Below are 26,049 nucleotides of genomic sequence, written 5' to 3' on the forward strand. Positions count from 1 at the left end.
CTTGAGTTCCAACTTAGTCAAGTGGGTAAAAATGTTTTGAGTATCTTTACTATTCAGTATTTTGTTAGATAGTGTTAGTATGTGTCCCCTTTCTCCTTCCTTCGCTTGGTGTGTCGAGTTATAGAGTTTTAGGGTAGTTAGAGAAGTTTGTACTGTTGTGTAAATTGTAGCTTCCCCTCGCCCCCTCATTGTTTTCTGTGTACGAGTGTGGTGAGTGGGTGTGTGTGTGTGCCAGTTAGAAAGAAACTGCCTGTTTTTCTTAAGTTATCTTTCTACTGAGATAGTATGGCTGAAAAGCTTGTTTTCAAGCATTGCACAGAGTGTGGCCATAAATTATCCCCTGCGTATGGCCACACTGTGTGTGTTTTGTGCTTGGGCGTGGCCCATCTGTGTTTGAACTGCAGCATATGTGTGGACTTCAACCCCCATGCCATTAAAGATAGGAAGGCCAAATTGGCCCTCAAAGGTCTTTTCCCCCCTTCATCATCTCTTTCTTCGTCTCCGGCTTCGGTCACAGTGGCTGCTGTGGCCACCTCTCCTTCCTCTCTTCCTCTGGCTTCTCCTCCCGCCCAGGCTGGGACTCAACCTCCTGTACCAAAGCCTGTGGTAGCAGAGCAGAAAAGAGGGAGAGAGAGTTAAAGGCGAGGGAAAAGAGAAAGAGGTCTCCGGACCTCGCTTCACCTATGAAGACACCATGGATCCATGACTCCCCTCAGCTCTGATCTCTGAGGTTCTCCCCGGAGCTGGAGGTGACACGTCCAGCTTCCCATGGCCTCGTCGCAGTCCGACCCAGTCCTTGTCTAACATGGATCTGGATAAAATGATGAGGAGGTTTATCTGTACCCAGATCCAGATGGGGGTCTTGCCAGCCCCCACTCCTTCTCCAATCCAACCTTCAGGTTCGGAGTATTCGGATCCATGGTTGGCTTTGGTCAGGGGATCGGCGCAGATGGTACCTGCTTACTCCACACCGACAGCTGCCTGGAGTGTTTCGGATCTGACCAGCTCGGATCCGAGCCGCTGTCGGATCTGGAGCTTGGGTGTTGGATCCGAGGGAGTGAAACCTTTTTCTTCGGCTCTGACTTTGTTGGGCCAGGTTCCCTCCCTCGGAGTTCCGTCCATCTCGGGCCCTTCTCTGATTCTCTCGTCGGTCCTGGGGAGACCGGCCTCCTTATTGGTTTCTCAGGAGGTTTGCTGTCCTTCGGCATTTCAGGTGGTAGAAAGGGTTCTCTCCGCTGGATTGAGACCCCTGACTGCCCCCTTGGATTCCATCCAGATCCCCTAAGCTCTGTCTACGCTCCCCATCATTTTACCAGAGGGACAGCTTGTGCTCGAAGAGCCCGAGACGGTCCCCACCCCTCCCCGAGGAACAAGTGGTTTGCGGGCTCCCCCCGGAAAGCCCCACCGGAGAGGTATCTCGCAAGCATACATGCAAGAGGAGGCACTTGGACTCCCCCGAGTCCCTCACTGAGGACACTGACTTGGATGATGGAGAAGGTTTCCCCTAGTTCACCCCCCGAGGATGTCTCCTTTGAAGACATCATGGAAATCCTGTGCCAACGGGGAGGTTGGTCTGCTCCCAAACCTTCTTCTGATGAGACCGTGTTACTGGAGGCTTTCAGCACAGGCCCATCTACTTCCTGGGTGTCCCCTCCTGCGGATCTTTTGGTAGATCAGGTCACCTCACGGGCATGGAATGAACTGGACACCATGGAATCTATCCCAAAAAGACTGGATAACATCTTAAACCCCCCCATTGACAGACCAGCATGGAACAAGGGCTCCCCCATAGATGCCATGGTGGTGTCAGCAGCCACTAAGAAGGAACTTGCCCAGGAGAGTTCCTCAGTCCATCCACCTGACCGAGAGTCACGGATAATGGACCGCTTAGGGAAGCAGGTTTACGCTTTAGCTTCCTTTTCGATTAGGGCGCTGAACTACCTGGCCCATGTCACCAGACTCCAACATGACCTGGTAAAGGAGCTGGAGGAGTCTCCCCCAAGTCCATGTCGCAGGAGGACAAGGCTTCGTTCTCTGTGAGGATGGCCACTTTAAAAGCAGTATCTAACATGTCCATGCGAATCCTTTTACATGCTACGGAAGGAGCAGCTAGGGCATCTGGGTCCAGTATGTCCATGAGGCGCAATGCCTGGCTCAGGTTATGTCAATTTTCTGAACCCCTCAAGGCGTCCTTTGTCAATGCCCCTTAATGTGGCTCTACACTCTTTGGTAAGACCGTCAAAGAGACATTAGTCCAGTGTGAGGAGGACGGGAAGACACTATCTGCTGTCGGGATCTGCTTCTCTAACCCCCAGAGGTCCTTTTCCCAGAACCAGAAAGGGCAAAAGAAGACGTGGTTCCGGAAGTCACAGTATTCCCAGGATACTCGTGGCTCTTCTTCCCCCAGAGGCAGAGGGGGACAGAATGGACGCCGGCCCAGAGGCAGAGCGGTCCAAGGAACTTTGGGTCTCAAGAACCTTTCTCGTACAGACCCAGGCAGCAACCCTGAGGGGTTGCCCGACTGCTGTACTCTGGAGGCAGTTGTGGGATGATTGTCCTTGCACCTAGCGGCATGGGAGTCCAAAACAATGGACCGCTGGGTGCTTCAAATCATATCCAGAGGATACTCTTTCCCCTTCATGGGTTCCCCCAAATCTCCCAGACACCTTCCAGACATACCACCCACGCAAAGGGAGGCAGCAGTACAGGAAATTTCCAAGCTGCTAGGAAAACGAGCCATCGAAACCATCCCCCCAGATCAGTCCAGATCGGGCTTCTACTCCAGGTTCTTTTTGGTGCCAAAGAAAACCTCTCTACCTTAAACCTGTCAGTTGCCAAAGAGAAGTTCTGGATGGTCACATTAGAGTCCACCATGCCGTATCTGCAAGAGAGCGACTGGATTTGCTCGTTAGACCTCCAGGATGCTTACTATCACATAAAAATGCACAGAAGCTCCAGGTGGTTCCTCCGCTTCCAGCTAGGAGTCAATCATTACCAATTTTGAGCCCTACCCTTTGGTCTCACCACAGCCCCCAGGGTGTTTACCAAAGTGATGGTGGTGGTAGCGGCTCACCTGAGGCTTCAGGGGATTCAGGTCTATCCGTACCTGGATGATTGGTTACTCACTGCTTCCACCAGGAGTCTACTCTCCCAAACCAGGGATTATTTCCTGACTCTGGTCCTGCATTTGGGGATCACAATCAATGCATCCAAATCTCTCCTAGATCCTGTACAGATGATAGACTACATTGGTGCCAGGATAGATACTCTTCAGTGCAAAATATTCCTGACCTCTGAGAGAATTCCAAACCTGAGGATGCATGTCTCCCTGATCTACCATTCTCATCTCTCTACGGCGGAATCGGTGTTGAGGGCCTTGGGCTCGATGGCGGCAACCATAACTCTTTTCCCGTGTGCTCGGTTACACATGAGAATTCTACGGTGGACTCTGGCTGTACAATGGTCCCTGTTGGAACTGCCATTGACATATCCAATTCAACTCAGTCAAGTCTTGTCAGTCGTCCCTCATATGGTGGATGTGCTCTCCGGACATTTTGGAGGGACGACCTTTTGTTCCAGCCCCGGCCTAAACCACAGTGACCACAGACACCTCCCAACTTGGGTGGGGGGGCTTTGTTCAGGCAGGACAGTCCAAGGCCTGTGGTCCCCCATAGAGACCAGCTTGCACATAAATGTCCTAGAGATGAGGGCGGTCCTTCTAGCGTTGTAGGCCCTTCATGCCTTTTTTCCTCTGGGGATAATTGCTATTCAGTCAAACAACATGTCAGTGGTCTGGTATATCAACAAACTGGAAGGGACCAGATCTTTACCCCCTTTGTCACGAGGCCATGAGAGTGTGGGAATGGGCGATCTCCACCGATCGCTTTCTCATTGCAACGCACATTCCAGGACGGTCCAACATCCTAGCGGACAGGCTAAGTCGGACCATTCTGATGCCTTACGAGTGGTCTCGGAATCTGTCAGTAGCAGAACAAATCTTTAACGAGTGGGGTCAACCTTGCTGCGATCTCTTCACATCTCCTTCTAATGCAAAGTGCAGCAAGTTTTTCGCTCTGAACCCCCTGCCGGGGGAGTCCCTCAGAGATTCTGTACTTCATGCTTGGCCTCCCAGTCTTCTGTATGCTTACCCGCCAGTATCTCTCATTCTGAGGTTTCTTCAGAAGGCTCGTTGACTGGGGAGCAAAGTGATCTTCATTGCCCCGTTCTGGCCTCGACAGGTATGGTTTCCCTTCCTTTGGTCTTACCTTCTGGCTCCGCCTTGGATCCTAGATCCCATTCAGGATTTAATTTCACACCCTTCAGGGGTGCCTTATCCAAATCTGGACAGCCTGAAGCTCGCAGCTTGGCTGCTCCAGCTCCCAGGACTCCTGGACTATCCTCCTCAGTTAGATGTATTTTGGTGGCTGCTCATAAGTCTTCGACCAGGAAGGTTTATTGCAGCAAGTGGAAATGTTTTTCCTTTTGGGCCCCTCAAAGGAGTTTAGACCGTTTCATGGCTCCTATTTCCGCCATTCTTGATTTTCTAGCTGATATTTTTCAACACAGGACTAGTTCTTCTACTGTCAAAGTTCAGTTGGCTGCCATCTTTCATTTTCATGTGGGTGAAAATTCTGCCTCTCTAGCCTCTTCCAGACTGTGTAAAGCTTTTATCAAAGGCACCTTTTTGTTACGACCCTCGGTCAAAGATCCTATTCCCCCATGGGAACTTACTATGGTTCTTCAAGCTTTGGTCGATACGCCTTTTGAGTCTGCTGCAACTGCAGATCTGAAATTTTTATCTTGGAAAACAGCTTTTCTGGTGGCTATTACCTCTGCAATAAGGGTTTCAGAATTACAGCCCTTGTCCATCAAAATTCCTTACATGATTTTTCACAAAGGTTTCCCTTCGAACCAATCCATCCTTTCTTCCTAAGGTGGCATCACCAGTCAATATCAATCAAACCATCAATTTGCCTGTGTTCTTTCCTAATTTTACTAACAAGATGGAATACAAACTCCACATGTTGGATGTTCATAGACAGTTACAATTCTATGTACACAGGACAAAAAAATTCCGTAAATCTGATCAATTGTTTGTATCCTTCTATAAACCCTTTTTGGAGAAACCTATCTCCAAGGTTACTATAGCTAGGTGGATTTCTTCATGCATCCTGCAGGTCTATAAGGTCAGAGTCATGTCTCCTCCAGGTCAGGTGAAAGCTCATTCTACTAGGCCCATGGTTAAGTCTGCGGCCTTTTGGTCTAGAGTGTCTTTGGATGATATTTGTTCTGCAGCTACTTGGTCCTCATCTCATACATTTATTTCTCATTACAAATTGGAATTGCCTTCCAGAAGGAGAGCATCCTTTGGTTCCGTGGTACTCCGGAATATCCTTCCATGAGGGCCTCCCAGGAGTTTAGTAGCTGGGGACTCTGTCCCACAGGTTGAAGACCAAATGAAGTAAACTACTTCAGATAAAGAAGTTATGTACTCACCATAACGTTCCATCTGAGTAGTTGTACTTCATTTGTCTTCAACCATCCCTCCCTCCTTCCCCCGGACCTTGGCATATGATCAGCTTACGGGCTGCAGTATAGGTCACAAGTACATTTTTAGGTCTGGTTCTCAGTATATGGTTCAGCAAACTTGATCTGGGGATGGAAGGCAGTGGTGGTGTATTATGGGTAAGGGGAGGTGTTTGGAGCTCGGAGCTGATTCTAGTTAGAGTTGCCGGCTCGGATCCGTAACCCACAGGTTGAAGACAAATGAAGTACAACTACTCAGACGGAACGTTATGGTGAGTACATAACTTTTTTTTTTTTATTGATTGTATAACAAGTCTAATGTTTAGTCATTTATTTAGAGCTTGTTGACTAAGCCTTGCTTATTAGCAGGTCCCTGTTTTCAAAAATAACTTGAAGTTGCATATCCAAGTTATGTGAATCAAGTTTGTGTACTTAGGATGTAATATGTTCTAGTAATCTATACTGCCAGGCAGAAACTGTAAGTATAAGAGCTATCCCTGTTATTGCATACACTCATGTTCTGAGAATCCTAAAGTTTTCACCTCTTCATTCATTTATTATGATGGTAAGTGTGAAAAAAATTAGACACTGTTATTTGTGCTAGCATGCCTGGCTGAAGTTTTTGCACATAATTTCATATTAACCTGTGTATTATATGCCAGCATGACTAGCTATGATATTGTAAATAAGTTCTTACATGTTGATTTGTAATCTGTCTGTATAGAATGCTTTAAATACTTGAACTGTGTTCCTTTACGTTTCTAACTGTGCATATCTGTGAAGAAGATTCTAAATTCAGATTATCTCAGGATCAGCTGATCTGTGGATTATGTCATCAGAATGTTTACAGTTGCTATGTGTTACTGTCAGAGGCTGAAAAGAGGAAGGAACTTTAGTAAACAGCTGTTCGTTGATTTTCAAAATATAAAATGAAAATTAGAAATAGAACAGTTAAGCTAGTCTATAAAAGAGCCTGCTGAAGTCAGTAGTGGTCAGTTAACAGCCAGTTGCAGTTGTTCACACAGGTGTAGTGTGCAGTGGATACCCAAAAAAGGATTCACCAAGAACTGTAAGCTTGCCTTTGCTCTGTTGTAATAATTTAGTTTAGATCAGGGACAGTGTTCTTTAGTCAGGAAAAGTATAACTAATCAGAGTTTTTCTAAATGTTGGATTTCTGTCCTTCGGTATTGATTTCATTTTTCTGGTGATTGAGTTCTGTTTGTTTATTGGAAATTACTGTTTTATTTTTTTTTTAATAATTGTGTTCATTATTAAATATTTGTATTAACTTACATAGTGGTTAGTCAATCTGTGTTTTCTTTAGTGATTTGAGAGTGCTTATACCTGCTTTGATAACTTCCCAGGTCGCTCCGAAAGCTTGGCTGTGTTAGGTCATTTGCTATCTTTTTTTAATATCTAATTTTCATAATTGGACACCCTTTTAAAAGGGCATGTAGGCTGTCTGATTGATGGCAGCATGTTACAGTATTATTTTGGGGAAGGGACACAGCTGGAAATCTGTGTCAGGCTTTCTCAGAAGTGTTTGGATGTGTGCGATTTAATTTTTGTGTATGAGTGTATCAGAGATCTTAAACTGGGACACATTGCTCTGAAGTGTGTAATAGAGTTACATTGGGGTGGACAAAAGTATACAGTCCAGTATTCCTGTTGTGCTGTTAGGGGAAATTGTGAAATATTACTCCTGTGTAAGTGACAGCTGTTCCAAAGTATGGTAGACTTAGAAGATAGAGCGTGCAAAAAATGTTGTTGTACCAGAGAAACTGAAAGGAACAGATTGTATTCATTTTATGAAAGCACAAATAATAAACTAGACTGGCAGTCAACATCGGGATTGTTTATTGAAAGGGCACATCATGTGCATGCTCCATATCTGGTAATGAGAAAGCAGCCAAAACGTATATTAGTAAAGATGCAGTCATACGAGCAGTAAGAGATGATCCTGACAAAACTATAACATAAGGGAAAAGTATTACAACTGGAGATAGCAGTGTGGAAACTGATTATTCACTGTACACCAAGCAGAAAATAAGCAAATTTATCCCAGCAATCAGGGAATGTCAAGAGGCTGGTGTGATTTTCTAGCTGCTCTCTCTAGCTGTCTTCAGAGTACTTTTTTTCCCTGGAGGATCAGACATTTTTGGATGCAGAACAGGTTAAGGAGGAAATAAAACATTTACCCAACAAAAAGTGAGCCAACAAACAGAAGTGGACTCTGCTTCTCAATCTTCTGGCAATAAAGCTCATAAAGAGAGAGACTTTGCCAGTCAAACGTTTTCCAGTGTTCCAAAGGAAAATGCTTGAGAGATCAAAGAAAGCACAGGAGTTGATTAGAAGAACTAGGAGTACCTTGGAGTTGAACCAGAGGTTATTTTTTGAGATGAAGAGGAACAGGAAGAAGACTAGCAACACTGAAATTAGTGAATAAAGGGAAGACTATAAAGCATCAGTTACATTTGTGAAATATGGCTTTGTAATGCAAAGTGGCTGAGAAAGACTGGGCTTTTGTTGACTTTATTAAACTTGTGGGTGGACTGCAAAACATATACCCCAATTTATGTCATTAATGTTTAGAAGGACAATAAAATCATCCAAAGCAAATTTTGAGAGAAAAATAGCTAAAGACTCAAAAGACAATCATAAGGCCTTCTTTAGCTATGTTAGAAACCTGGGAGGGAACTCCCAGATATGCTCAGAACTAGTTCAAAATGATGTGAAGATTACTGATCCTACAGACATTGCCAACATACTGGCTGACAGGTTCAGTGCAAACTTCTCCCCCCCAAAAGGAGAGATATCTATACCAAGCGATTGCAGCCCCCCAAACATCTCCAACGCCCAAGTGAGAACTGCTCTCTCCAAAGCAAAAAACACAGCATCCATGGGACCTGATGGTGTCCCCGGCTGTGTGCTCCACTAACTCAACGAGGAATTAAACCCACAGCTAGGACAGCTGTTTAATCATAGTCTTACCTCTGGATACGCACCCAGGAGTGGCGCACTGCAACTGTGGTCCCACTTCACAAAGGCGGTGCCTCCACCGACCCTGGAAATTACCGCCCATTAGCTTGACAAGCCTTATCTGCAAAGCCATGGAGAGGATCATAATGGACCTCATAAATAAAGACATAGGGAATTTGCAGACTTTGGATCCATCCCAGTTTGGCTTTGTCAAAGGCAGATCATGCCTTCTAAACTTGGTTGACTTTTTCAAACAGTCACCAAAGCCATTGATGAGGGAAAGGCAGTCCATACAGCCTACCTCGATCTGGCAAAGGCCTTCGATACAATACCCCACTCGGGTATCATTGAAAAACTCATCAGCTTAAATGTTAACCCATACATCACAAGATGGGTTGCAAACTGGCTGAGTGACAGAACCCACAGGGTCAGAGTTGCTGGCGCCATGTCAGACTCAAAGCCTGTCACAAGTGGTGTACCACAGGGCTCAGTCCTGGGCCCACTCTTGTTTGGCATCTACTTTTCCAAGTACAAGCAAACACAGGAGGGTTATGGCTGACAAAGTTTGCAGATGACTGCAAACTGGGCCATAGTAGAAAACACATCTGACACAGATATCCTTCAGAAGGGTCTCACAGAAACGGATAACTGGTGCCAGAGCCATGGCCTAAAGTTAAATGCCAAAAATGCATAGTCATACCCTTCGGGAAAAACAAGGTTACCCCTAGCTACCAAATAGGTGGCAATCCACTGAGCACAGAAGAAGTTATCAGGGACCTGGGGACCCAGGTTGACAGTAGTCTGTCATTCGACACCCATGTAGCTAAAGTAGTTAGGAAGACCTTCTACATTGCCCACCTTATCATGAAGGGATTCTCATCTAGATCAAGGGAGGTCATAGTCTCCCTATACTCATCACTCATCAGACCAATGATTGAGTACAATGCCCCATTCGGAATGTATCTGACCTGACACTTGCAGCAGCTGGAGAGGCCACAAAAGTTCCTCACCAAAAGGATAAAGGGTCTCAAACATCTGTCCTATGCTGCCCGACTGAAAGAACTCCAGCTCTACTCGCCTACCGCTTGCTCAGAGGTGACCTTTGCCTAACATACAAGGCCATGTCAAACCCAGATTTGATGAATATGCTTCACCTCAAAAAATCTAGATCCGTCAGAGCCACAAGGGCGGGAGACTTAAACCTCGACACAGCTATTAATAGGACATGCTGGAGGGATAGATTCATCACCCAAAGACTCCCTATGCTGTGGAACAAAATCCCGGTATATGTGAGGCAGATCACCTCGCTGGCCTTGTTCAAGAGAAATCTTGACCAATGGATGGGAGATCGCAGATATACCCCAGGGATTACCTCAGTGTCACTGCTCGACAGAGGCACAGCAAAATAATGGGTATAGTTCCCCATACTAAAGGGGTGGCGTAAGCCACAAAACTATGGGCTAGGCTTGTAAATGCCCTTGGGCAGATAGCCTAGTATGAACCTATGAACCTATGAACCTATAAGGCAAAAAACTAACTGTAAATAACACAATTTTGTTCTTATTAGTATTTGTGTAATACATTTAACAATATAAACTGTATATTATATAATATAGTAAAGCAGTTTTGTGTGGTGAGTCCTTTCATTGACTGTTCTATGTGTTAAAGATGTTAAGGCAGACAAATACCTTTTTAGTTGTACAAAATACAGACTACAGTATAACGAGAAGAAATGGACAAAAGCAAGTTTCAGTTTAATATTCTGTATTCTTGGGATGATGAGGTGGGGTGTAAAACATTCACTAATTATATTATATGTAGAATTAAGATTATCTTATTTTTTACAAGGGGGTGTTTAGCTTAATGTACTTGACTTAAGTTATAAAGTGTTTCTGTAAGCATGTAACCTCGAAAAATGATGAAAGTCGTAAGAAAATACTATGTTTCTTGCATCTGCAAAGATATATTTTTTCCCATTAGCAAAGGTTTTCAGTGGGAGTCAAGACATCTGCAGTCAAAGGCAGTTGTGCAGTCATAAAAAGATTTATTTGTGTATCTGTAGAGTTATTAGCTGAATTTTTTTATCACTGATGACTACTTTTACATGGACTCTAACTTCCTTCAGGTGAAAACAATTAATCTTGAGAGTTCTGAGCTTTCTTTGCTGAGGAAAATCCAAAATATAAAGGTACAATGGCAAGCAGTTCAGTGAAACGTAAAATTTGAAATTATGGGAGGTGAGTAAGAGATAGCAGACTCCCTAGCAGCCTTAATATAATGGTATACAGTGTGTTTTTATTTAAAGATAACCGGTGCACTTTTTTGTAGTGTTAGATGTTAATGTTTTCTGAAAGCATACAAGCTGCTTTTGACATCTGGAAGGAGAACAACAGACGGTAATTAGTGTAAGAGGAAACACAGGCTGTAACATGCACGTTAGCATTGATAATCTTAATTTTAGGCTAGGTAATGTCTGTGGATGCAGCTGCCAGTTTTGGGCAATTGTTCCTATCTGGAGAGTTAAACTTTATTTATTTATTTTTGAAGATTTACATAGATTTGTGCATTTGCTGTAGGTTAATAGGTGATGGTGGGTGTTACAGAAATGTATTTTTTTTTTATTTGTTTGTTTGAGGCTTTTCTTTAAAAGAAAAAGTCTTGAAAAGTGTAACATGGGTTAAAATGGAGATGAAAAGAAACAACTATGTAAAAGATCAGCCTGCCAAACATTAATGTGTACATGTAAAACAAAAGTTGGAAACATACATTCAAAAAAATGTTATGTATAATAGCTGAGAACAATAGCTTTTTATCATAACAGCTACACTATTCATACTGTCTTGGAACATAAATGGCCTTACAGGTATAGATAATAAGGAAAGAGTATATTAAAATTATTTTTAAACATGCAGCGGTGGTACAGCGGTAGCGTTGTTACCTCCCAGCAAGAGGTTCTCCCGTTCAATTCTCGGCTGGGCTTGGGAGTGCATTCTGTGTGGAGTGTGCATGGCTTCCCCGCGGTTGGGAAGCATTCGAAAGACATGCGTGCGTAAATGGGCGTGCCTTCGTTGAAGGTTGGGTGTCGAGCTGGCACCTCGGCGTTTAATAAAACTCTACTGCCAATCATTAGCGGACCGGAGTTCCGCTGTGGCGACCCCTTACCAGGAAAAGCTGAAAGACAAACAACAACATTAAAATTATTTTTAAAAATGCAGGGTACAAGTAGCAATGCTGCAGGAAACACATTTGTAAAGAAATGAGAATTTGATAAAGAATGGATTTCAGGATGGATATTCAGCAGAGGAACAAAGGAAGAGTGTAGTAATAATACTCAGGGGCTCCAATAGTAATAAAAGAGGGAAAAAGACATTAATGGAAGATTTGTGGTTTTAAGGAGCTGTTGGCAAGGAAGGAGGATTGCACTGGCATGCATTTATATTCCATCAAAAACTACTGTCATGGAACTTAAAAAAATTGGGAGAAATAATTGGCTTTTGCCAGGGAATATTCCTTAAAGATGGGGACTGGAACTTGATTTGCTACAGTAAGCTGGGATTTTGAGTAGAGCAATGGAAGCATTTGCATTCCCTAATAAAATATTAAGATTGACTAGAAGTATATATGAAGGATCAGAGACAAGGATTAAAGTGGGAAGGCCCTTCTCCGATAAATTGTGTCTGAACAGTGAAGCAGGCAGTATGCCCTCTTTCCCCTTTGTTATTTGCTTTATATTTAAAGTCATTGGCAAAGAAAATAAGGGACTTAAAAATTCAAGGATATACTTGGTGTGGTAATCAAGAAAAGTTGGCTTAATTTGTAGATGATATTATTTTGTACCTGACACATCAGTGCTGTGGAAATATGTTATGTCAGTTTTTAAGTCTTTTTGGGATACAAAATTAATGAAAATAAAACAAAGGGTATATTTGTAAATTATGTACCCTTACACAAATTGGTTCAGCAATATCCATATTATATGGGGACACAATAAGATGAAGTATTTAGCAGTATGGATTAAAAAAGATTGTGTTTATGGATATAATAAAATAACACACTAGTAATCGGTGATTCTATCATCAGGCACACAGACGTCCCACTCACTAGACTGAACAAGGAGAAGGTTACCGCTGCCTGTCGGGTGCCAGAATCCGCCACATAATACATGCACTCAGGTCACTCCACAACAAGTACAAATATGACTCTGTCATTGTACATGTTGGCGTAAATGACCGGAGACGTACCTCCCTGGACTACATGAAAAGAGACATGGAGGAGCTCTCTGACCATGTAGCCCAGGCTGGTATGATTCTGACTCTGAGTAGCATCCTGCCCTCACCCAAAATGATGCCAGCATATGAAGAAAAAATGATCAGTTTCAACAATTGGCTAAACTACTGGTGTCATTCAAAGGGGATCCAGTACTTGTCAGCCTGGGACAACATGCTTGACAAGCCACGTTGCTTCGCCAGAGACTGCTTGCACCTGTTGCCCCTGGGCTTTCGAATACTGGCCAAGACTCTTGCCGCCCCAATACTGCCTTTTTTAGGCAAGGCTCAAAAGACAAACCCGCCTCCATAAACAACAATAATAAACAAAAACTGAGGGTAATGCTGCTCAATGCCAGAAGTCTAAACCTCAAAATGCACACACTCAAGGCTCTCCTTAGTATGGAAGAAATCGACGTATGTGCAGTGACAGAAACCTGGTTCAAGGCTCCAGAGAGCACCCCAGCACTACCAGGCTATAACTCCTACCATACCTTTAGGTCCCAAAACCAGGACCAGAACACAAAAGGAGGGGGTGTGTCCATATTCATCAAGAACACCCACACCTCCAGGTTAGTAGCACAGCACGCAGAATCTGAGACCATCCAAGTGCAATTGACAGCGGGTAAATTGACTATTCAATTTATAGCTTGCTACAGATCTCCCACCTTGTCTCAGGACGCTCACGCAGCATTCCTGAGAACATTAGAAAGTATGAAGATTCTACCCAACACCATGCTACTGGGTGAATTCAACTATCCAAACATTGACTGGGAAAACTACTCCAGCTCAAATGCCCTAGCCCAATGCTTCCTTGAGTTTATAAACTCAAACGCCCTTGAACAGCTGGTCACAACTCCCACAAGAGGTGACAACATACTGGACCTGGTCATCACCAACATGGGGAACCTATGTTCCACATCTGAGGTAAACTCGTCATTGGTAAGATCAGATCACAAACTAATCACACTGGACATCCACATCCCGACCCCCCCCCCCCAGTCAAGGAAATCAAGGTAAAAACTTCTCTAAAGCCAACTTTACACTCCTCAAGACCGAGGTGGGAAGTTTCAAAGCTCCCAATCAAATGGAAAATGATGACCCATCGGTAGAATCCTTTACAAGTGCATTCTTTGAACACCTTCAAGAATGCATGGACCGAGCCATCCCAAGTAAAACCAAGACCAACTCCTCAAAAAAGAGGAAGCCAGTCTGGTGGACCTCGGCCATAAATAAACTTTACAACAGAAGGAGGAAACTCCTGCAAGATAGAACAAAATCCCAAAATAAGAAGGCATCTCTGATTAACATCAGTAAAAAACTGCGCTCCCTCATTAAATCATCCAAGGCCAACTTCGAAAGAAAAATAGCCAATGACTCTAAGGATAACCACAAGGCCTTCTTTAACTATGTCAAGAGTCTAGGGGCAAACTCTCAGATATGCTCCAAGCTAGTGCATAATGGCCATAAATACACTGAACCAACCGACATTGCCAACATCCTGGCTGACAAGTTCAGTGCAAACTTCACCCCTCCCTCTCCATCAAAGGGGCTAGCACCCATCCCAAAAGAATGTGGCGCTCCAGATATCTCAGACATTAGGAAAGACAACCCTTGCAAAGGCCAAAAACACAGCATCAATGGGACCAGATGCTATTCCAGGTTGTGTCTTACACGAGCTTCAAAATGAACTAACCCCCCATCTCAAATCACTATTCAAACTCGGCCTCTCTACAGGCTATGTACCCAAAGAATGGCATACAGCAACAGTCGTACCACTTCACAAAGGTGGTGCCATAACTGACCCTGGGAACTATCGCCCTATAAGCTTGACTAGCTTGGTCTGCAAAGCCATGGAACGCATTATCATGGAGCTCATTAACAGGGACATTGGGAACCTCCCGATACTGGACCCAACCCAGTTCGGCTTTGTTAAAGGCAGATCTTGCCTCCTGAACTTGGTCGACTTCTTCGAAACAGTCACCAAGGCCATAGATGAAGGGAAGGTGGTCCACACAGCATATCTGGACCTCGATAAGGCGTTCAACACCATCCCACACTCAGGAATCATAGACAAACTCACCAGCTTAAATATTAACCCCTATGTCACGAGATGGGTTGCCAGTTGGCTCTCAGACAGAACCCACACGGAAAGAGTGGCAGGCGCCATGTCAGACTCTAAACCAGTCACAAGCGGAGTCCCACAGGGCTCAGTCCTGGGACCCCTCCTGTTCGGTATATATTTCTCCGAAGTACAGGCAAAGGTGGAGGGACTGTGGCTAACCAAGTTCGCAGTTGACTGTAAATTGGGTGCAATAATTGACTCTCCAGCTGACACAGACATCCTGCAAAAGGGTCTCACAGAGACAAACACCTGGTGTCAAAGTCACGGCCTCAAGCTAAATGCCAAAAAATGCATAGTAATCCCATTTGGGAAAAGCAAAGTACCTACAAACTACCACATAGATGGGACTCAACTAAGTACAGAAGAAGTAATTAGGGACCTGGGTACCCAAGTAGATAGCATGCTCTCCTTTGATAACCACATAGCCAAAACGGTCAGGAAATCCTTCTATGTGGCACACCTGATCACAAAGGGTTTCTCATCCAGATCCAAGGAGATGATTGTGCCCCTTTACTCCTCACTCATTAGGCCCATAATAGTGTACAATGCCCCATTTGGGATGTACCTCACTAGATACCAGCAACAACTAGAAAGACCACAGAAGTACCTCACTAAGAGGATTAAGGACATTAAACAAGTACCCTATGAAGCACGACTAAAAAAAGCTCCAGCTCTTCTCAGTCGCTTACCGTCTTCTCAGAGGTGACCTATGTCTGACCTATAGGGCCATGTCAAACCCTGAATGAATGGACATGCTTCACCTCAAAAAAACGAGATCCCTCAGAATCACTCGTTCTAGCGACTTCAACCTATGTACAACAATAAACAGGACATGCTGGAGGGATAGATTCCTGTCCCAGTGACTCCCCGCACTCTGGAATAAAATCCCAATCCATATTCGACAGAGCTCCTCTCTGACCCTTTTCAAGAGAAATCTTGATGAGTGGATGGGTAATCGTAAGTTCTACCCTGGGATCACTTCAGGAGCCCTGTTGACAGAGGCCCAAGTTACTAATCTAATGGGGAGGCGAAAGCCATCACTCTGTGGGTAGGCTTATAAATGCCCATGGGCAGATAGCCTAGTACTTACCTATGAACCTATGATATGGGTAGTAGAATACAAGCAGTGAAAATATTTTTAGTACCTTCAGTTTTATGTGGAGCTCAGGCATATTTTTATCAACCAGAGGAGAAGTTGTGGACAGTAATTAATAAAGAGATTGAGGAAATTATCTAGGAAGGGGGAATATCAATAGATAAGTTGATCCTTTCAAAATAGCAAGGTGGTTTAGGATTACCTGATTTGAAGGGATATTTAGAGCTTCACAGTTAGAACCTGTATACATAACAGAAGCAGAAGGTTATAGTTCAAAGTGGAAAGTGATGCTAATGAAATGGGGGAGACGAGAAATAATGGGGGAGCTGGATTTTGGATGCAGAGTCTTAAGGTGATAACAACCATGCAGAATACTATATTCATAAAGCAGGAGAAAGTTTGCTAAGAACTAAGTCAGCAAGAGACCATAGAAAGGAGATTTTGCCATTATGGATGACTGCAAGTAAGGATACAGGAAATAGGCAAGAGGGTGCTGGAACTTACTGGAGAAAACTGGAAAAGGAAACAAGATATTGGGAGCAAATAACTAGAGCAGGAAATGTAATAATAGTGGAATGTCTTCCCTACCAAGGCTTTATATAAGGCTATAGGCAAAGAATAAGGAATAGGGGAATCCTTATTGTAAGACGTGCTCTGGTAGAGTTTTTACTTGAATCTAGAACAGAAGCTGCTGTTAAAATGGGACAGTTAGTTGGGCATGCCAAATATTGCATATTACCTGTAAGAATCAATCTGAGGAGTTTAGAAAAGATTGGGAAGAGAGAGACTGGAAGAGCAATTTACAAGTGAACAATAGGAGGGGATATGTATGCCTCCCAAGTATGCAGCAAAGTCCAGAAGGCTTAGTATTTTCTTCAGGTAGACAGTAAATGTTGGAGGTGTGATGGGGATGAAGGAGGTAACTAGGAATATATGTTTTGGGAGTATAATCAGTTGGCAAATTTAAAAAATTCCACACAGAGTACTTTGTTAGAAATATTGGGTGAGCAAAAAGCTGAAACTAAGAAAATTATTCATTTGAGCTGGGACACAGGATCTTAATTGCCTAAACATATTAAGGCCTTTTTAAGTTTAATTCTTTTGGCTGTCAAAAAGCAATTACTAAAGAATGGAAATCAAAGCAAAAGAGATAAAAGAACTAGAAGAGGGTTCTTTAAAAAGAGAAGGAATAATGTATATAGAAATAAATAAGTAAAGATTATGGAAACAATACATGCAGAAAAATGTTCAAAAGGAGTGAAGTTTAACAGAAGGTAGGAATTGAGCAATTTTGGTAATGTTGGACTGATGGTAGTTGTAAAGAAAGAAAATGTGGTGTATTAATGTATGTAAATGGAAAATGTTAATATGTTTTGTTTTCATTTCTATTAATATACGTTTGTATCTTAAATGATAATTTAATAAAGGTGTTTAAAAATGATCAGCTACTGTTTGACATTATGCAGATTCTGTGGGCTTTCTGTAGGCTCCGCTCTATCTCTTGACGAGACAGTTCAGCCTAGTAATGTTGTAGGAAGCCAAATGGCTTCTTATAGCAATCTGAAGATGTTTCTTTTTTTTTTTTCTTTGCTGTTCACTTGAGGGGGGTTGGATTTCGTGAGCCGCAATTATTTTATTTTATTTATTTTTTTGCATTTAATAAATTATGTTGGAAATGTTAAATGTATAATAACTTCACAGGAATTCTGAAAATTAGTATTGTATAAATATATATATATATATATATATAAATATGTACACACACACACACACACATGTATGTGGGTGTGTAGACACCAGTATTGGGGATGTGGACTGAGATATTTGAAACAGAGGTGCTGTTGAAACCTGAAATAAGTTTTATGTTCCAAATTTGTTACCGGCATATGATAAAAGATATAAGGTTTTTTATTCAGATCATTCAAAAAGGCATGCAGCTCCTGTGAGTTAGTGGGGCATTTGGTCCATCAATGCCCAAAGGAACAGTTTGCTATGTCTGGGTTAGCAGAATATTTTCAGTAGATTTTTGAAAAGAAATGCATAATTATGGGGTGAATGATTGCTTCTAGCCAGATTTTGCTAAAATAATGTTAATGGCGAACCTGTAAATGGTGAAGGAGGATAAAAAATTGAAGAAATAGAGGGGAAAAATGTAAATGACCTGCCTATTCAGGATAAATAAAGCTTTGTGGCTGAGACTAAATCTAGCGTAAACATTAGGAATGAAAGCTGTACTAGAAAAAGACAGCTTAATAAACAGATTTCATGCTGTAAGAGGATGATGTGCAGGATACAGGGAAGGAGCATGACTGATAAAATGTGAATTTGATAGAAATGTGCATCAGTAACTGCTAATGTAAAGAAAAGTATATGATTATAATGTAAAAGTAGTCCGTAAAGGGACAGGCATGGCCACTGCTTATTTTTAATGCAGGCAGTATTAAGTTAGCTTTCAGAAGGTAGACAGTTTTGAACTGCAGGAAAAACAAAGACACGTATGTGGCATGTGTAAAAGGCATGTGTTTTATTTCACCTTAAGATAAGTAGAGGGTTGAATGTTGTGTGGTCAATTAGTGTGATCTGTAGGGAAGATGATTTGTGGAGGAGTGACAGTTTTTTTTTTTTCAGAGGTACTGGTATAAAAGTCGCATATATTTTAATCATTATCCCAGGTAATGGAGTTTGTGAAGATTCTGTTATAAAGAGTGCCTGTGCCTATGTGAATTACCCGAATTACTGTAGGAAGACAATCTGCTTCCTACAGTGATATGAAAAATTTTTTTTTTTGCTGTTCACTTGAAGAGTTGGGGGAGACGTCTTCCTACAGTAATAGAAGATTTTTATTTTATTTTATTTTGCTGTTCATGGAGAGTGGAGTGCAGGTTTGTGAGACTGGCACAGAGCACTAGTTGAGCTAGCTACACCTCTGATTCAGTCTTTTCTGCATTCGAGACATAGGTGGTTATTAGAAATGTGTTGTCCAGTTTGAGTAACTATCACTACATATTTGGAATGGTGGAGGAAGCTATGGATCGTGACATACATCTGTGCAAGTACTGGGAGAACATGTAAATTCCACAGAGAAGACACCCTGCTATGAATCAAACCAGAGAACCAAGCAATGCAGGGCAGCAACACCAAGTACTGTACCTCTATTTAGTAGATTCCTGGAATGTCTACGAGGGGGACATTGGTCATGAGGACACAGCCTTAGTAACCAAACTAAAACTCCTTATCTTGGGTAAATGTATGAAACATTGATTATCCTGCCATAGTGTATTGCTATTGCAGAGTGGTATTACTTAAAAAAGAAACGTTTTGCATTTTTGAAATAATATCATTGTATAAAACAATCTCCTTTCCTCATCCGTCTCTGTGCTGCATGTCTTAAGGATGGCTTTTTGACATGCTGCACATGCCACACCAATGAATGTGGTTATGTATTCACAGTGCATTGAGCTACTGCTGTTTGTTCCTCAGAAAGTGTGTGGCAGCAGGTAGAGGAAATGAGTAGATCCTACTTATTCAGTCCGTCAAATCAGACCTGTGAGTCCTCAAGCTGCTTGTTTTACCTGACCCAGCAGCATTAGTTCTCTAGCCTAAAGCCCCTTTAAGATTTCTTTCCCTAGATACCTCAGTTCTTATACACCACCATCATATCAAGACATTGATCTCTTTCATCAGCAGCTAGGTTCTGCACCTCACGTATTTAGCATACTGTTTTTTTTCCTGTATTTTCTATTTACAATAGTAGTAGTCTTTAGACATTGATATAAATGTAGGAATCCATTCTCTGGTAGTCATGCATACTTTAACCCCTTTTCTCGCCCTTTCTTCTTGCCAGTGACTTTCCACCATCAGGCATTGATTTAAAAAAAAGGATAGCTCTTATAGTTTTATTGGATTTACTGCTGTTTTCTCAGGGTAAATAGTGTTGGTATTAGGTAGTACCCATTTTGTGCTTGTTGTTGCCTTGTACTTCTTGATGTGAAGTACCCTTATAGATGGATAAGGGAAAGGAGAGAAGCTTTAAGAATCGCTCCATGTGCAGGCATAAAGTGCAGCCCCCCAAGACATCCTTGATCTATGTGTGATATGCCTGGGGGTGCCACATCTGTCATTCAAATCTGGCACAAGTCTCACATTCAAATGACAGATGTGCCTGGGGATGCCACATCTGTCATTTGAATGTGAGACTTGTGCCAGATTTGACCCCAGAGCTGTGGCAGGCAGAAAGAATAAACTGATATTGACAGGACTGCTGCCTCCATCAAGTCTCGGTGAAAACCAAAAAGCCACTGAAAAAGTTTCCAAGCATAAGGATACAAAGTCTAGAAAGAGATCCTCAAACTCTTTGGGACCCTGCTGTCCACTGAGAGCTCCAAGGATAAATGTATTCGTGGCTTATAACCTTACCTATACTACACCTCTGGGTCCAGAGCCTATTATTATACAAGATATTTGTCTCAAGGGACTAACTGCTGAGGGGTCATCTGAATAAGAAATGCATTGGGTCACATCATCAACTTCCTCTGAATCATCAGTAAGATGCTTCAGGTCATATGATTCCAGTCCCTGTCTCTAGGCCATCCACATAAGGATTTTCCACTTCTGGGGGCTCTGTCTGTTGCTCTGGTAATTTCTTCTACAGGGGAGTGGAACGAGTAGCTGGGATGAGTTCCTCAGACTCGACAGAGTCGACAGACAGACAATTATTTTTCAGGTTTTGGGGAGGATCATTGCATCTCCATAGAGAGTAGAGAAGCAGACTTTCTTGGGATCTGCTCTACCCCATTTCTGTCCCTCCCTGTCACCTACCTACTATCAGACATCCTTGGGTCAATGTCAGTCTGTGGAACTCAAAACTACTGCTCCACATTAGGTGAAGTCCTCTGAGGAATCAGACCATACTTTCCTTGATGCACCAAAAAAGAGGATGTGGGAAAGGAGGCACATCATCTCCCAGTTAGTCTCTCTCTCTCTCTCATCCAATAACGACTCAGATGGTAGAGAGGGATCCCCCCAGTCCCCTCTTGAAAATGCCTCAATGGTGACTTCCAAGATGGCTGCACATAAGGATTATCCATTTCTGGGTGCTCTGTCTGTTGCTCTGGTCATTTCTTCTACAGGGGAATGGAACCAGCGGCTGGGATGAGTTCCTCAGACTCGACGGAGTCAGAGTCGACAGGCAGACCATTTTTTTTTAGGTTATGGGGAGGATCACTGCATCTCCATAGAGAGTAGAGAAGCAGACCTTCTTGGGATCTGCTCCACCCCATGTCTCTCACTCCCTCTCACCTACCTACTATCAGACATACTTGGGTCAGTGTCAGTCTGTGGAACTTAAAACTACTGCTTCACATTAGGTGAAGTCCTCTGAGGAATCAGACCATACTTTCCTTGATGCACAAAAAAGAGGATGTGGGAAAGGAGGCACATCATCTCCCAGTTAGTCTCTCTCTCATCCAATACTGACTCAGATGGTAGAGAGGGATCCCCCCAGTCCCCTCTTGAAGATGCCTCAATGGTGACTTCCAAGATGGCTGCACATTGCATAACAGCATAATTTCAGTTCTGCCAGTGTGAAAACAAAAACTCAGAAGAGAGAGCCAGTAAACTCCTATTTCTGGGTAAGTTTCAGTAACTGGCTAGTAAGTGCACTGCCTGGATGTCAGCAAAAAAGAAATTCAGAGAACCTGAAAAAATCACTCACAAAGGTGAGGAAAAAACAGACTTGGAAGAATTCTGCAGCTGTTCAGCAAAAAGCAGTGCAAGCTCCAGCCTTGGTACAAAACGAGACTTCCAGTAATCTATAGAGGAAAAAATAAGTCACATGTACTCACAGATGATTAAAATAAATGAAACACTGATGGAGTACATCAACTCAAATAACAAAAGACTTTAAAAAATGGAAGAAGCTTTAAACAGATATTCAGATGAGGTGACAAAGCTACAAAAATCAGAGTTTAAAATGAAGAAAAAGGTGTCTGAATATAAGACTGCTCAAGAAAAGATGTTTCAAAAATAATAGAATTAGATGACAGAACATTTAGGAAAAATCTGGGATTTTCTGCTGTACCAGAGATGCTGGAAGGAACAGACTGTACTAATTTTATGAAAATAAAAATAAGCAACTAGACTGGTATTCTACAGCAGGAGTTGTTAATTGAAAGGGCACATCTTGTGTATGATCCAAACCTGGCCCTGAAAAATCAGCTTAGACCTTTAATGGTAAAGATGTAGTCCTACCAACAAAATGAGTTGACTCTGACAATACTGTGTCAGAAGGACAAAGTACTAAAAGTGGGAGACAGTTGAGTGTTTATAGAAAATTATTATTCACTGTACACCAGGCTGAAGAGGATCAAATTTATTCCAGTAATCAGGGAATGTCGAGAAGCAGGTGTGAGATTCAAACTGCTGTACCCATCTGTCTTCAGAATATTCTTTCCTGGAGGAACAAAATAATTTTTTGATGCAGAACATTTTAAAGAGAAAATACAAAAGTTTGTCCAGCAAAAAGTGAGCTGTGAAACAGAAAGAGATTCTGATTCTTGTTCTTCAGGTGATAAAGAATAGAGAAAGACTATTCCAGTGAAACTTTTACCAATGTTATACTGGAAAATGCTTGAGACAGAGAAAAGCACAAGATTCGACTAGAACAACTGAGATATGCTGGAAATTAAGCAAAGACTGGATTTGGGAGATGGAGATAAACAGGAATAAAATGAGAAATACATGTGGGATTACACAGCATTAATTATATTTCTGGAACATGACAGAACAAGAAAACATGGAAATATTTGACTTTTTTGACTTTGTTAAACTTGTAGGGGACTGTAAATCATATGCCATACTTCATGTCATTAATGTTTGGAAGAACACTTTATAGGGGAAAGAGGAGGTAGTAATACAAAATGTTGTTCTAACAGTAGCATTTTATAGTGCATGATATCTGAATGCTAAAAAGTAAAGTTTTCTCAGTTATAAGTGAAATAGGGATACTAAAATAAACAGTGACCCTGTTTTTTTTTCCTTTTTTCTCTTTCTCCTTGTTCAATTTTAAGAAATGTAGGCACTACAACATAAAAAAGAAAAAAGTCTGGTCAAAAGAGTATGAGACAAGAACAATTGATGTGCTTTTTCTCATTCTTGCATAGGAAAATGACTGGATTAAGGCTCTTGGTTTGATCTAGTAACAAGTTTTAAGAGAAAGCATATAAATAAAAATGAACATTGAATATAATGAAGCTTTCCTCTAGCAAAATAAAAATGAACATTGTATATAATTAATCTTTCCTCTAGCAAACAAATGCTTGTAGAAGCAACTCTGTATCTGGTTCTTATGTTTCCATAGAGACAGTCTCATAAAGAGCAATAAAAACAGAATACTTCTTTCTTTCAGTGGCTGGGAGATGATATTTTCTGAAAGCATTCAAGTCTTTCCCAATCTGAGACAGCAATAAAGATAAGACAACATCTGGCAGCACATAGTAGAAGCACAGGCTGTACCACGAGTCTTAGCATGGATAACCTTCCTTTTAAGTTAACCAAAGTCTCTGAGTGTGGCTGTCAATTTGGGCAATTGTTCCTGTTAGGAGGGTAAAACTACAATATTTGAAGATGTATATAGTTTTGTGTGTTAGTATTAAGTTAATAGGTTTTAGGGGTGTATTTGGGGTGTGTTTGTTTTTTAGTTTGAGGGTTTTCAGTAAAACAAAATGTTTAGTAAGATGTGACATATTCTCAAATGGGTATGGCAAGGACCAACTGTATAAAAGATCAACCAGCCCAACATTAATGTATGCATGTAACACAAAAGCAGGAAAAAGATATTTAACAGGAAAGTTGTTACACATAAAAGTTGTGAATAATAGCTTTTTAACATAATGACACACTCTATATTATCTTTAAATGCTAATGGTCTCACAGATATATACAAAAAAGAAAGAGTACTTAACTATATTAAAAATATAGAGTGCAGATATCTGTGTTACAAGAGACACATTTGGAAAGAACTGAACATGTACATTTGATAAAGAAAGGTTTCCAGAATGTTTATTCAGTGGAATACCTGGGGCAGAATAAAATATGAGTACTTATATTAATTACAAGAAGAGCTCCAATAGTCATAGAAGAGGATAAAAAGATAATCATAGATTTGTAGAACTAATTGGCTACTGGCAAGGGAGGAGGATTACACTGGCATGTATCAGTATGCTACCTAAACCTGTTATAATGGGGCTTAAGAAAATTCTGGGAGGAATAATCAGCTTTCACCAGGGAGTATTACTTTTAGGTAGGAACTGGATTTTGATTTGCAGCAGTGAAAATGTGTCTGGGGGCACAGAAGGGAAAATCTAATAAAGGAAGATAGATTTTTGAAGAAATTTATGAAAATGTTTGGAATGGAAGATGTGAATTCAGTAGCAGGAGTTTGGAGTGAATTTACATATTGTTCCCCAACATCCAAAAAAACAGATTAGGCTAGAGAGAACTTACATTTCACAGGAATATGTGCACTTAATTGAAAGTTTGTATACATATCCAATAACTTTTTTCAGATCACTCGACAATAATAATTAAAATAAAAATGCAGGGTAATAAATAAAAATGAGACACTGGTGTTTTCCCACCTATCTGTTGAAAAGAGAGGAATTTAAGGAATGGGTAGTGAAAATTATTTGGGAGTTGTTAGAGAAGCGAATTTTTTTATGAAAAATATAGGCATTTCTTCTGAAAATATAGCTAGGGAGTGGGATAAAATTAAAGTGGAGTTTAAAAATAGGGGGAAAATGAAAGAGAGAGATGGTTAAGAAATAACTTGAATTATTTGGAGAGACTGACAAATGTTAAAATATTGCAGAATAGGAGTAATCTTACAGAACAAGAAGAGGAGCAATTGCAGAATGCTAAACAGAAAATAAGGGATTACCTTGATAATGTGCATGAATTTAGAAAGATTGTGTTATGCAACTGTTTTTGATAATAACTACAAAGCACACATCTTTCAGCACAATGACTCTGGCAACAGAAAGTAGAAAGGACTGTTGCTAAGCTTAGGTAGCCTATAACAGAGATCATGTAGAGGTACTAGAAATATTTTGGAACTTACTCACTATACGTCTCTCACCCCCTTCAACTTAAATCACACTTCACAACCCTCTCCAGTCTCCTACTCCACTCCTTTCATTTGTTTTTCCCACTAACTTAGCGTATCCACTTCATCTCTGCAGACCTTTCCTCTTCCTGTTTCTCTTTTCTCCCTATTCACCTAAGCTACACTTTTCTTATAATCGCCAACTCTTAATCCTTATTCCTACTTTAATTAATATGAACACTATCTCTCATACTAAGACATCTCTCAATTTCTCCTCACTGTCTCTAATCATATAACCTCTTATATCTCATTAAAATATTGTCTTATAATTGTCACAAGTCTCCTTTATCACATATACTGTATGTAACAAATAATATGACTATTGAGTTTTTCCTCCCATTTTTTCTCCAACTGATGTTTTTCATTGCACTTTACAATGAAACAAATGTTCGATGTTTTATTTTCATTATATTTTTCACTCTCATAAATGCATAGAAGGTTACTAGCTAATGGCCCTAGAGTCCTTACAAATCTAGCCATATTTATCCCAAGTTGCACCGATTGTTGGTGGTTAGGTGAGTGACATTTTCACAGGTAAGGGTCTATTGATGTTGGTACCGACTTCCTCTGTCCAGAAGGGACATGGGCACAAGCTCAGGAGTGAATTTGTGGTCACTCATCCATTGTTCTAGGTTGCGTTTGAAGAGGGTCAGTGAGGGGCTGTGTTTCACATGAATTGGAAGCTTGTTCCAGAGAAGTGGCAGTCTCTGGGAGATGTATGTGTTATGTCGGAGGTTAGGTTAAGATCCCTGGAGCGAGTCCTATACATAGCAGAAGCAGAAAACTATAATTCAAAGTGGAAAGAGATGATGAAACCAGGGAAGCTCAATAAACAAGGAGAGGCTAGGATTTTGGATGCTGGCCCTTAAGGGGAATAACAATAATCATACAGAATATT

The 26,049-nt window shown here is 41.6% G+C and overlaps 1 protein-coding gene across 2 annotated transcripts in view; it reads left to right on the plus strand.

Moving 5' to 3' along the window:
• The window catches only part of LOC122795778 (transmembrane protein 14A-like), a 399,694-nt gene that overhangs the window by 131,146 nt on the left and 242,499 nt on the right, over positions 1-26,049 (plus strand). The gene's annotated exons all lie outside the window — the stretch shown is intronic.

Source organism: Protopterus annectens, chromosome 2.part2 (assembly GCF_019279795.1).
Source record: "Protopterus annectens isolate FY-2018-M chromosome 2.part2, PAN1.0, whole genome shotgun sequence".
Lineage (NCBI taxonomy): Eukaryota > Metazoa > Chordata > Ceratodontiformes > Protopteridae > Protopterus > Protopterus annectens.